Raw genomic sequence first — 9,746 nt, 5'->3', positions numbered from 1 at the left:
GTTCACACCGCCGCCGGCGAGAGCGTCAAAATTCGCTCTGGCCGCGCTGCCAACAACGCTGTGCAAAGATTCACTGACGCTCTGACGATCGAACGCTTGGTCTTGTATTTAAAGCGGCCGCAAAGCAAACAAGCATGTCGATCTTGTGCAGACTAACCACAAGTAGGGTGTAAGTTAACCTCATTAAATATTTTAAACGTGAAAATAAGAAATGTAGTTTAATTGTAGTTACATGTTTGCTAACGAAATAAACCAATTAAAAGTCATTTGTGTGGTGTGGCTTTTGTGTTCATGGTTAAGTGCTAGTCTAATTTCAAAATAATAGGAGACATTTACTAGCCTTGGTCTTTAATTAACATTAACATGAATTTGTGTGCAGCCTACATTGCAAACCGTCTTGGTTGCAATTGGTCAAATCGGTGTTGTTTTGAGCAAATAAATTGCATTCCCGCTGAAAAACAAGCGTTGGGAACTAATGTAGCCGGAACCAAAGTTTACAGGACTGCGTTCTCTGGAAACCTCTCAAGCGGTGGACTTCTACATTCCGATTGGTTGCCGCCGAGCCGCGTCATAGCTCATTACCATAAAGTTGACCTGACTTCAACTCTCCCCGACGCCCACACCGTCCAAAACGCGCCGCGCCGCTTCTCGCCGCCGGCTCACATTGAAAATGAATGACTTCCGGCCACTTTGACGCTCTCGCCGGCGGCGGTGTGAACGCACAGTCAGTTTCTTCAGAGCGGCTGCAGGAGCTCTGATGACGACACAGCTGTTTCACGATTGGCCAGATTCACCGCATGACAACGATCACGTGTGTTTTGGGTTTATTCTAACATCCTCAAGTCCGATAATGCTGATAAATCTGTGTTTTTAGAACAATAAAAGTGTTTTTACTGTAGTTGCAATGTTATATTGAGTCAGATCTATCATAAAACACTGATAAAAGCATAAATAACCCAACTTTATTAGTATTTAAATAGTATATGTTTATGTTGATCATTATTCTTGTTCAGATGGCGCTGTGTTAAGCAGTATATGAAACGTGTTTCTGTTGTTCATGAAAACGCTTTTGAAAAGTCTGGGTATTTGATAAATATTGCATTTAATTCACTTCATCTGTGATAGTGCATGCAAACACCCGCGAGAGCGTTACTAACGAGAGCAGAAAGTGTCCGACTTGACAGCTCTGTTTTCAACTCCACCCGCGACTGCTCTCGTTGATCGCCGTCTGCAGCCAAGTAGGGCTCGCTGCAGCCTGCGGTGGAAATCCAACCCCGCCCACATCCACCTGTTGCCGATACAACCCCGCCCACGTTCGAGCGTGACGTCAGAAGTCACGCCCATATCAAATACGTCACCTTGTGATTCCCCAATCCCTATACTGGGGAAACCCGGAAGTAACATGTCCAAGCAACTTATGGTTGTTTTGGGGATCTATATAAAATAATAGGCCATTGTCCGTCGTTTTGCTAATACATGTTTTCTTATTTGTGTAAAGGATGTCAAGGCTAAAATGCCACAACTTAAATCTAAAATATTTAATATGTCTAATATACAGAGCTGGTTTCGTCAGGCTAATTGTTAATAAAAACTTTTAAACCTTACCTTGTTCATTTATGTAATGAGATAAATTCACATTTATTATGATCAATTTTAGGCGTAATTTTAAATGTATCAAATTTAAAGGGGACAGTTTGATTTTGGTATTTTAAAAGTATGTTAAATTATTTTAAGAGTTGGTATTGTATAATTGTCACTTTTTTTTTTTTTTTTAAAGATGTTTCACTTATCATAAAGTGTTAACATTTAAATGACAGAATCAACAGTTCTCCATATGCAGTAGATTACACATGCACAGGCTAAATAGAGGTTGATTGATTTGATAGTTTAAACATGACATTGACCTTCAGGCCTTGTTCATCACAACTTCATATGAAATGTGTCCAGGTCCTCCACATACTTAAAGATGAATAAAACAACATACAATACTTCTTTGGGCATTTTATATTTATTATTTTTCAAAAATAATTCAATTTAAAATGTTACAAAAATATACACTACCAGCCAAAAGTTTTGAAAAGTAAGATTTTTATTGTTATTTTTGTTATTGTTATTATTATTATTATTATTTTTAAAGAGTCTTCTGCTCACCAAGCCTGCATTTATTTGATCCAAAATAACACAAAATGTAAGCTTTCTATTTGAATATATTTTAAAGTGTAATATATTTCTGTGATCAAAGCTAAATTTTCCACATTACATCATTACAGTCTTCTGTGTCACTTGATCCTTCAGAAATTATTCTAATATGCTGATTTGCTGCTCAAGAAACATTTCTGATTATCATCAATATCAGCAGTTGAGTAGATTTTTTAGGATTCTTTGATAAATAGAAAAATCCAAAGATCAGCATTTATCTGAAATGAAAAGGCTTTTGTAACATTATACACTATACCACACAGTGAGTGTGTGTATATATACTTTATTATAGAATTAATAGATTATAGAAATTAATACTTTTATTTAGCAAGGATGCTTTAGATTGATCAAATGTGATGATAAAGGCATTTATAATGTTTCAAAAGATTTATATTTGAGAAAAATGCTGTTCTTCTGAACTTTCTATTCATCAAGGAAACCTGAAAAAAATCTACTTAGCTGTTTTAAACTTAATAATAGTAATAATAATAATAATAGTAATAATAATAATAATAATAATAATAGTAATAATAACAATAATAATATTGAGCAGCAAATCAGAATATAGTATGATTTCTGAAGGATCATGTGACTGGAGTAATGCTAAAAGTCACATTTGAAATCAATAGAATTAATTATATTTTAATAGAAATATAGAAAATTTTAAATAGTAAAAATATTTTAAAATGTTACTGTTTATGCTATACTTTGGATCAAATAAAACCAGGCCTGGTGGGCAGAAGAGACTTCTTAAAAAAAAAAAAAAATCTTACTGTTCAAACACTTTTGACTGATTGTGTTTAACAAAATATATGTTCCAAATATCTGAAGTCTGAGCAGTTGAATGAACAGTTGAATGATCAGACAAACAGTTCTTGTTATGCAGTACACATACATACATACAGAGGCTACACAGAGAGATGTCTTGCTCTGAAAGACTATTCACAGAACATGGCATGAGGCCTTGTTCATCAAGACAATTTAATATGAAAGTGTCCAACTCCTCCAGATACTCAAAGATGAATAAAAAGTCATCTCTTGCTTCATCCGATTCCTGCCCCAGGTAGTCTCTGATGGCATTCTGTTGATTTTTACTGTCCATCTGTAGAAAGGCAGGACCTTTCACCATCCCACAGAATAATTCACAGTGACTCTGTTTCCAGCACCATGATGGACCTTTGCAAACTTCCACTTCATGTCCTCTTGGCACTCCTGATAAAAACAAAGAATACATGAGAATACAGAGAATACAATGTGTTGGAAGGTATATGTGTCCACTAAAAAGTATTTACCTCATTTAGGCTACCTCATCATTCTACATACAAATATATGTATGATTTATATATATATATGTATTTATCTATATCAATATCTAGAGAAATGTTCTCACCATACCTACATGCATCACTGCATGGCTTATGTGGTCCTCCAAGTGAATTGTAATGAGTCATTTTCTTTACTGGTAAAACTGCAGCAGGGACCCCTCAACCCGGCAGAACTGCCCTGCAACAGGCTTGGACTGAAAATGTGTAGAATGCACAAAAACATTGACAAACGTTATGTGATCTTTCCATTAATATAGAAGAATACAAAGATAATTTGTGACATACACAGAATTATCCTGCAAGACGCAGTGAAATGATGCGGTTACTCGTCAGATTTACTGTGCATGGGTACTGTGATCAGTGTTTATCATTAAAGATGTCATATGTATGCGAGTGTTTTGTGTGGGGGCCAGGTAAGTATATATGTGTGAGAGGGATGAAATGTGTGTGTCTGTGTGTGTGTGTGTGTATGTGTGAACCTGCCATTTATCATGTTTTGGGGACCAAATGTCCCCACAAGGATAGTAATACCAGTAAAATTTGACCTTCTGGGGACATTTTTTAGGTCCCCATGAGGAAACAGACTTATAAATCATGCAGAATGAGTTTTTGAGAAAGTAAAAGTGTGCACAGTCTCCTGTGAGGGCTAGGTTTAGGTGTAGGGCGATAGAAAATACGGTTTGTACAGTATAAAAACCATTACGCCTATGGAATGTCCCCATAAAACATGAAAACACAATGTGTGTGTGTGTGTGTGTGTGTGTGTGTGACCCTATATTAGGCCACATGTCACTTACTTTTCTTTCTGAGTGGAAGGTTGTGAAAATGCAAAAACAGCAGTATTTAATGATTTGCCTTTTGGATGACAAATTAGCAGATGGATAGCAGATTTTCTGGGCAGCAAAAGCACCTCACTGAAAATATTAAATGCTCAAGTGCAATATGTAGCCCTACAGTGAATCTGTGGTGCAATGAATAAGGTGGTGTATGCACCCTCCAGCTTTATTACAGCACCAACATATCACATAAACATGACTAAATTTATAAACATTAAATGATATTCTGACCCACTGTATTGCATAGCACGATGAGGTCCTTATCAACACCCAGCCCTACTAATCAAATAAAGAAACAGATTTATAAACAAATATTTATTTACTTACAACATTTGCCTAATCAAAACAGTACAATCGAACTTTTGAACTTGAACTTGTTGCCCCCATGGCCCAGAATCCTTTATGATACAGTCATTTCTATGTTCCCCTGTGGTTCCCAAGATGGAGGAAATAAATAACAAAATAAAACATACAGAAATTACATATTTCTTTTCTAAAATGTGTCAAATATAAGGATAGCCTCTGACATGGTTTATAAACCCTGTTAGGCTTCCATGACAAAATGGGGTGGAGAAAGCATAAAGCAAATAATCCAAATAATCCTATTATTAATATTTTATACTTTGTAATGACATTTTAAAACTGTTGATTGTATTACAAAGATTTGTATCTCAGAAATGAACCTAATTCTGCACAGCTAGAATTTAGTTGATATTTAAGATTTATTACATTGTATTAAGTTTTTTGTTAAGTTTGTTTTATGTATTAAATTGTGAACCTCATACTGTGTATTTAATCGTATTGTGTGATAAGCAGTTCATCCCATTCTTAATGAATGTGAAGTTGTGATGACTGTAACTCCTTACTCTCAAGCAAATAAAAATTTAGCATATCAGTTATGGCTCATTCATCGATTAGCAAAATGCGACTACATACAGCAGTATATCTAAGCAGTAGTCGTGACAAAACTTAAAGGGATAGGTCACCCAAAAATGAAAATTAGCCCATGATTTACTCTCAAGCCATCCTAGGTGTATATGATTTCCTTCTTCCAGATGAATCCAATCAGAGTTACATTAAAAATCGCCCCGGCTCTTCTGAGCTTTATAATGACAGTGAGCATTTTTTTTTTTTTTTTTTTTTTTTTTCAACAGTCCAAAAGATGTCCAATAAAGCAAATCCATCCATAATAAAACATGCCTTACATGACTCCAGGGAGTGAATAAAGGCCTCCTGTAGCAAATTAATGTGAAAAAAAAAAAAAAAAAAAAAAAAAAAAAAAAAAAAATATATATATATATATATATATATATATATAGTATTCAGACCCCCTTAAATTTTCACTCTTTGTTATATTGCAGCCATTTGCCAAAATCATTTAAGTTCTTTTTTTTTCCTCATTAATGTACACACAGCACCCCATATTGACAGAAAAACACAGAATTGTTGACATTTTTGCAGATTTATTTAAAAAGGAAAAATTGAAATATCACATGGTCCTAAGTATTCAGACCCTTTGCTGTGACACTCATATATTTAACTCAGGTGCTGTCCATTTCTTCTGATCATCCTTGAGATGGTTCTACACCTTCATTTGAGTCCAGCTGTGTTTGATTATACTGACTGGACTTGATTAGGAAAGCCACACACCTGTCTATATAAGACCTTACAGCTCACAGTGCATGTCAGAGCAAATGAGAATCATGAGGTCAAAGGAACTGCCTGAAGAGCTCAGAGACAGAATTGTGGGCAAGGCACAGATCTGGCCAAGGTTACAAAAAAATTTCTGCTGCACAGTGGCCTCCATAATCCTTAAATGGAAGACGTTTGGGACGACCAGAACCCTTCCTAGAGCTGGCCGTCCGGCCAAACTGAGCTATCGGGGGAGAAGAGCCTTGGTGAGAGAGGTAAAGAAGAACCCAAAGATCACTGTGGCTGAGCTCCAGAGATGCAGTCGGGAGATGGGAGAAAGTTGTAGAAAGTCAACCATCACTGCAGCCCTCCACCAGTCGGGGCTTTATGGCAGAGTGGCCCGACGGAAGCCTCTCCTCAGTGCAAGACACATGAAAGCCCGCATGGAGTTTGCTAAAAAACACCTGAAGGACTCCAAGATAGTGAGAAATAAGATTCTCTGGTCTAATGAGACCAAGATAGAACTTTTTGGCCTTAATTCTAAGCGGTATGTGTGGAGAAAACCAGGCACTGCTCATCACCTGTCCAATACAGTCCCAACAGTGAAGCATGGTGGTGGCAGCATCATGCTGTGGGGGTGTTTTTCAGCTGCAGGGACAGGACGACTGGTTGCAATCGAGGGAAAGATGAATGCGGCCAAGTACAGGGATATCCTGGACGAAAACCTTCTCCAGAGTGCACAGGACCTCAGACTGGGCCGAAGGTTTACCTTCCAACAAGACAATGACCCTAAGCACACAGCTAAAATAACGAAGGAGTGGCTTCACAACAACTCTGTGACTATTCTTAAATGGCCCAGCCAGAGCCCTGACTTAAACCCAATTGAGCATCTCTGGAGAGACCTAAAAATGGCTGTCCACCAACGTTTACCATCCAACCTGACAGAACTGGAGAGGATCTGCAAGGAGGAATGGCAGAGGATCCCCAAATCCAGGTGTGAAAAACTTGTTGCATCTTTCCCAAAAAGACTCATGGCTGTATTAGATCAAAAGGGTGCTTCTACTAAATACTGAGCAAAGGGTCTGAATACTTAGGACCATGTGATATTTCAGTTTTTCTTTTTTAATAAATCTGCAAAAATGTCAACAATTCTGTGTTTTTCTGTCAATATGGGGTGCTGTGTGTACATTAATGAGGAAAAAAATGAACTTAAATGATTTTAGCAAATGGCTGCAATATAACAAAGAGTGAAAAATTTAAGGGGGTCTGAATACTTTCCGTACCCACTGTGCGTACCTGTTGATCAAAAAAATGTGCCTTAAACGTACACTTTTTTTTATTTTTAGTAACTTTCAGGAGGGTGTATTTCTTTTTGCAACACAACATTTTATTACTTTGATACGAAAATGTTATTTTCCTAAATCATTTTGTCATTCTTCTTTGGTAATTAATTAAGATGGCTTGTTGGAACATTATATCTCCAAAGAACCCTAATCTGTCTTCTAAGTAAAGAGTAATTGGTGAATTTGTTAAGTTTTAGAGGGGGTGTCCTCATTTATGCTGTGCACTGTATACTCATGAGTAAATGCTGAGGAAATTGTTTATGTGTGTATTTAACAGTTACATCTGTTGAAGAAGAAGAAACCTCATAATGAGGTTTGATAACGATTAATCTGTAGCGACGGTGAGAAAACTTCAGCTTTATCCTGAAATCTCTCAATATCTCATTTACAAGCTCAGACAGAGTAAATATGCTTATTGTAAAAGTCATGTTTTTGGAATTACTATATGTAAACGCAGGAATAAATCACTTTACTGTGTGTGTGTGTGTAATACAGGATTGACTCCTGATTCATGATGACTGACCTTTTGTATGTACGTCACATGCTGTAATTGTTAAAGTTAACATCAACCAGCTTTTACAACACACTTGACTTCCATTGATTCCATTCACATTTGATTTTATCCATCAGGAATTGACTGTAAAATGTAAGTGACACTTTGTTTTCATATGACTTTTTACAAGCAACATGAATGTTAACTTGTCTAACCAGTTTGGTCTTTGCTATTTTTGACCAATAATGTGTTATTGGCAAAACCAAACCCCTTTGCACTCACAGTGTCATTTGTAAGCATGTATATTATTTATTTTAGTGTGAGTCTCCTGCTGTAATATTTCATGCTCTTATGTTTATGTTTCCTTTTTTAAATAAAGAAATTATTTCTTTTAAGACTTGCAGTGTCAATAACAGCAAAAGAACCAGGACCAATAACCATTTACTTTAATTAGTAAGATTTAATCTCTAAATTTCAATTTCAGTATCATTTACATCACAATACTACTGTAATTTACAGACATGATTACAGTTAGTATCCTGATAAAAATAATACTATCAAGTTTTAAACAATCACTGAACAGGCAGTAAATTCTCTATTTGTATTGTTTTGTTTTGTTTTAACCCACAGCACATGAATTCACACATGTTTATTTTTACACATATTGTGTTTCTCACTGTCATGTTCAAATGTTGCACACCAGTGTTTGCATGGTGGGAACTTCCGGTTGTGATGACATTGTGATGGTGTTAAGAGCTTTTAAAGTCGAAGAGTGAACAGTGTTAATAGTTTTAAAAAATCTTTAAGACAATGGTGTGAGTTTGATGATATGTGGCTAATATAATGCTTCTTAATGTCTACGCAATTAAGAAAAACTGTAAGGTTAGAAATTTATAAAAACCCTTTGACCTCAAGTGTAAGCAAAAGTGATGCTTAGCAAACAACATGTTTTCAGATTCTTATGTGTTGAGTGTCATTCTGCATTAAACAAGAATAACAAATAAGCCTGTCAAGGGTGCAGTTCAAACACTTCTTATCAGACAAGGAAAGTGGCAATTTCCTGCTTCAACAACGTTACTTCGTGTCTAACTAAGCACACAATGTTTTCAAAGGTCAGTCACGACTGCAGCTCATGACTAGAAAAACACTATGCATTGTGGTTTATCACCCCTGGAGCCCACACGAGCTGGGCATCCTTTACTCTAATAAATTTAGACGACTACGCATAGAGATCTTGACACTTTTGCACCCCTCTTTTGTTCCAAGAAGATCTATATGTGTCTGGATCAAAGTTCAGAGAGAGAACAAGATACTGATTAAAATAAACATAAGCAACAGCATACGAATAAAGATGTAAATAATAATTCATAAAACATTTCATAATACAATTCATAATGCATAACTTCTTATATGAATATGTAAATTCTTAATAAAGTCAACACACCAGACACTTATCAACATATTCAGATAAACAGATCAACTGTGAACATCACAAAACACACTACTAGAAGTCACAACAAAAATAGCAAAGCAAAAGCAAATAGTAAGAATAAAAGAAAATACTAGGACAGTTCAGCTGCATAATTTATATCGCATTGCATGCTGGGAGCTGCAGATGAGTTTTGATTTGTTCTCCCAGAATGCACTGCAACATGAAGCTTTATGTTGATTGTCACCATTATTGAGATTCAAATGCTGATTCTTGAAGTCTGTTTGATAAAAAAAAATGATAATAATAATAAAAAATAAATAAAATAATAATAATAATAATAATAATAATAATAATAAAGCTTAAAGTAAAGAAGAACTTTCAAAAGTGGTCAACAAGAAAATTAAGTATTAAAACAATCAAGTTATTAAAGCCACTACATGCTGATTATGTCTTTATTGCAATATAACAACACCTGACTTGGCTTTT

Source organism: Labeo rohita, unplaced genomic scaffold, assembly GCF_022985175.1.
Source record: "Labeo rohita strain BAU-BD-2019 unplaced genomic scaffold, IGBB_LRoh.1.0 scaffold_342, whole genome shotgun sequence".
NCBI lineage: Eukaryota > Metazoa > Chordata > Actinopteri > Cypriniformes > Cyprinidae > Labeo > Labeo rohita.
The sequence above is the reverse complement of the archived record's forward strand: the minus strand, read 5'-3'. Positions refer to the sequence as shown.